This window comes from Branchiostoma floridae, chromosome 14, assembly GCF_000003815.2.
Source record: "Branchiostoma floridae strain S238N-H82 chromosome 14, Bfl_VNyyK, whole genome shotgun sequence".
NCBI lineage: Eukaryota > Metazoa > Chordata > Leptocardii > Amphioxiformes > Branchiostomatidae > Branchiostoma > Branchiostoma floridae.
Window position 1 is genome coordinate 19,246,756 of NC_049992.1, and position 4,872 is coordinate 19,251,627.

Genomic DNA, 4,872 nt, shown 5'->3' on the forward strand with positions numbered 1-4,872 from the left:
CACTTATATTACGTCCTGGTAAAAATCCTGTCTGATCGTATGAGACAAGGCTTGAGATTACATTTTTCATACGCAAGGCAATGCACTTTGATAAAATTCTGGTGTCACAATTTAACAATGTTATGGGTCGCCAGTTTTTCATACTAGTGGGGTTTTTATCTTGCCCAGTTGGGTCCTGTTTAAGAATATGAGAAATGAGACCAATTTTTTGGGACTCAGACAGATGCCCCACCTGAAATGAGTAATTGAATGAGTCTAGCATTGGTTGTTTTAAGATGTTAAAAAAGGTCTTATAAAAATCAGTAGGGAGTCCGTCAAGACCTGGAGACTTTCCACTGGAAAAAGATTCGACAGCTAATTTCAATTCCTTTTCTGTTATCGGACCTTCACAACTGCTACATTGGCCAGATGATAAGATGGGGGCCGCTTTTGGAAAAAAGGGTAAGAATACATCACTGTCTAAAGACATGGGAGAATTTTCAAACGCATAAAGGTTAGCATAGAATTTTACTTGCTCCTGCAGAATGTTTTGAGGCTCCGTGAAGATCAATCCATCTGAATTCACAAGTGTCGTCATGTTTTTCCTTGCATGACCCCTACTAACTAAGTTCATGAAAAATTTAGTACATTTCTCCCCCTGCTCCATAAATTTGGCTCTTCTGTTTGCGATTAAATTATTAGCTTTTGCTTGGTAAATTAATTCTAGTTCATATTTTTTCCTTTGTAATTTATGAAAGGTGTCACTATCTGGGGATGCGTCTAATATTTTCTGCAGGCTGTCGATCTCACTGGTAAGGAGTGATTCAGACTTTTTACTTTGTTTCCGTTTCCAAGACGAATATCTAATTATCTGACCGCGCACGGCGCACTTGAACGATTCCCATACCATGTGAGGATTGGCTGAGCCATTATTAAACAAAAAGAATTCTGAAATAAAGCTAGAGATCTCCTTAAAAAATGTTGGATCATCTAAAAGTTCTTGATTGAATTTCCAAAAGCCAGGCCCTCTTGGTATTTCAGACGTCACCACAGAAATGCCAATTAGAGAATGGTCCGATCTTAAGCCGTACTCAATCGAGGTATTTGTAACCTTTGTTATTAAAGAGAATGAAATCAAAAAGTAGTCTAGGCGACTGGCTTGTTTGTTTCTTCGCCACGTATAACGTATAGTTTCAGGGTTTTTCAATCGCCAAATATCTACTAAATCAAGTGTATCAGAAAGTTCCAAGAGTGCCTGGGTAGCATGTGGATGATAGTTAACTGGCTGTTGGCCAGCTCTGTCTTTACTTACATCAAAAACAGTATTAAAGTCACCGGTCAATACTACATTATCGTTACAATTTACCATTGTCTGGATATTTCTTTCCACATTCTCAAAATAGACTTTGTCGTCTTTGTTTGGTGCGTATATATTAATTAAGCAGATACGAAGTTTACCAACAGTCAAATCTAATATAATGAATCTTCCTTCATTATCTTTTTTGACTTCATTTATCTGAAAAGACAAATCATTTTTAAATAATACCAAAACCCCGCAACTATTTTCCCTTCCATGACTAAACAAAATCTGTCCATCCCAATCTGCAATCCATTCCTTTTCCCGCTCTTCACTGGAATGAGTTTCTTGTAGGCATAAAACTGAATAAGGTTTGTCCTTCAAAAAGGTAAAGATTTCCCGTCTTTTTTCTTTCTTTCCTAAGCCATTACAATTGAAACTAGCTACCGAAAGCTTACTTTGAGGCGGGAAGGAAAGGGAGTAGAAATGGTATCAATTGGAATTTTGACGAGAATGTGCCAGTCTTTGATATGGAGATTTGGCTCGCCAGGTGGACTCATGAATAACAATAGTGGGCTTGGAACCAGCACGTGGATGGGATTCCAGACATAATTGTACACTTGCAAACATAGTAACAATTACTGACACAAAAAGAAGAAATTCTACAAACAACATAAACAATATCGGCAAATCACGGTCTAACATGATGAACAGTTCAGTAGGATTTTGCTCCCCGTGTAGTTAAGCTTAGGAGCCAAAGTATAATTAAGTTTGAAGCGAGTAGTGGGAATAAATGTCTTATCAGGACAATGTCATGTAACCTTTAGAAAGTCACTGGTTTTCCTTTCCCATCTCTCCAATATCCATTGTAGAACCGGTATTTCACCCCCTGTTCGTACGCCTGTTTGACATTTTCCCGCCACTTACGTTTTTCTTGCAGATCAGCACCTGTGAGGTCATCCGTGAAGAAGAAGTTTTCGGCTTTCAGCTTGGTTCTTGCCACTTTCATGATACTGACTTTATCTTGATAGCTGTTTAACTTGACCAGGATGTGTTGAGGGGTACCGTCTGGGCTGTTCTTGGTCGGTCCGTCGGGATGGGCTCGTTCGATTTTCACATGTGTAAGGCCGAACTTCTCATGGAAAATCTTGTCTACAGTAGAGATGCAGTTTTCACCTTTTCCAACTTTGCGACCGATTATTCTGATATTATTTCTGCGGGAGAATCTCTCTAACTTGTTGCACTTGTGTTTCAGCTCTGCCAGATTCTCTTCCATAATCTTCATTTTGTCGGTGTGCGACTTAATCTGATCAGAGGTTTCGCGCGCAGATTCTTTCACATTTTTTTGTATCTCGGTCGTTCTCTTTTCAACTTTCTCCATTCGTGACTCTAGCATTTGGACATTTTTTTCTAGGTTTTCCTCCAAGGATCTCACCTCTTCATGTAGCACCCTCTGTCCGTCCAAAATCCTCTGGAGTTGGTCGCGCACGAAGGTCTCGAATTCCGATGAAGACGCCTCCGTGTCGCCGCCATGTTTGTCTTCTTTGTCTCCAGCAGAGTCATGTCCTTTCGTCGAAGCTAGACGTTTCTGCCGGGTAGTCATCATGTCGAATGTTGGGACGGTCACCAGTAATACTTTAAGAATGTATGTGGGAGAAAGTTGTAACAATAACAGGCTCAAATTACCACCATAAAATTGTACTCAGTCGGGAGCGAGCTCAGACACGACACGACCTACTCCCGTGATGCCATTCGTTCCAATCAAATCAAACTTTATTGAATCAACATGGCAGTCATCCAGACTGAATTGCGTTTAATTGACAGTGAAACAAGTTATTAATACTAATATATTGGCAGTTAAAATCATATATAGTTAAAATCAAGATATAGGTAGAATACAATTTCTAAAACCATTTCGTGTGTTAATTTCTTAACGACGTACATAACGACACAACAATAACAACTGAGTACATGTATATAGCACATGATGGGGGCGAACGATATTGCACATAGTGACATGGGGCTCACACTAAGTCTAGTAAGTCTCTCGCTACCCTCGCCACAAACGAGTTCCTATGTCTCTCGGTACGACTGACTGGCAGTTTGTACGGTTTCTGCGTCTCAGTTCATAACGCGGAACCTCATTTTGTTGAAGGAAGACGTGACACGGGTGTGAGGGATCTTTCAGAATCCTTTTCAACTCGCGTAGAGACGCCTCCCTTCGCCTTGACTCAAGGGTTGGCAGATGGTTACAGGGTAAGCCACATATCTTGAGGAATGTCTTTTGAACCTTTTCCAAGTCATCTGACAAACCAAGTGGGAGACCGCCCCAGACAGGGGAGGCATACTCGAGCACCGGGCGGATGAAACAAATGTAAATTTGCAAAAGAACATCTGGAGGTAACCCAGCACGTCTCGCTACACGCAGGTAATGTATACGCGGTTGAGCCTTTGATTGCATGTACTCAACATGGGGGCCCCGTGTAAGATCATTGCTGACCATTACTCCAAGGAGCTTGAATGAAGAGACCCTCTCAACGGGCTCGCCCCTTAGCGTGAGTGGTGGGGGTATTAGCGGATTTCGGCGGCAGCTGATGACCATATCTTTTGTCTTTTTTGCATTTGCCTTCATTCCATAATCATTTGCCCATACATCTACTATGTCAAGTGAGAGTTGCATTTGCCCCGGTAAAGATGCCATAAGGAATTCGGAGTTAGTAAGATCGTCCGCGTATTTCACAGGTGTTATGCTGGGCGGTATTCCAGGATCAAGGTAGTTCATAGCGATGATAAAGAGTGTTGGTGAGAGGATCCCCCCCTGAGGTGTACCTGCGAGAACGGCTTTGGCTGAAGAAGTGTTCGTTCCCCATTTTACACACTGAACATGATCACTCAGATAGCTGCTCAGACATCGCCATAGATCCCGTCTAATCCCGAGGTGTGACAAACTGCGGAGGAGACTTCCGTGATCTATGGTGTCAAACGCGCGCGTAAGGTCAACAATTAAACGCAACATGCACGTCCATCTTAGGAGAACTGTTAACCGCATCAAACCAGGATTGCATAGTCTGGATGAGTGCAGGGACTGTCGAGCGCCCCCTTCTGAAACCATGTTGAGAGTCATGAATCAGGTGATTCGTGTCCTGTAGTAGTAAGTCCCGGAGAAACACTTCGTACACCTTACCCAGACAGCTCGTTAGGGAAATTTTCAGGACATTTGGGCCTGGTCGTCTTCGGTACCGGTGTGACAGCGATCTCGCCCCCCCCGGCGATCTCGCCCCCCCCCCCGTGGGGCGAGATCACTAGCGTTTTCGCCCCCCTTTAGCGTTTCGCGATCTTTGCACGCTCGTGTGTCACAATTTACAGATCAGGCATCCTACCGCGGCGATGGCTGTGAAACTACCCCAAACTACACTGAGTTAGGACATACAGAGGATGCTACAAGAGACGAACTACATGTGTATATTCCGGACATGACAGGTAAATGTATTAAACACACTATCACGTTCTTTGTAACAGCGATGGCAACATTGTCCACGCTCTGCAAATGACTGATGCAATAAAGCTTATAAATAAATTCTTTCCTTTTTTAAATC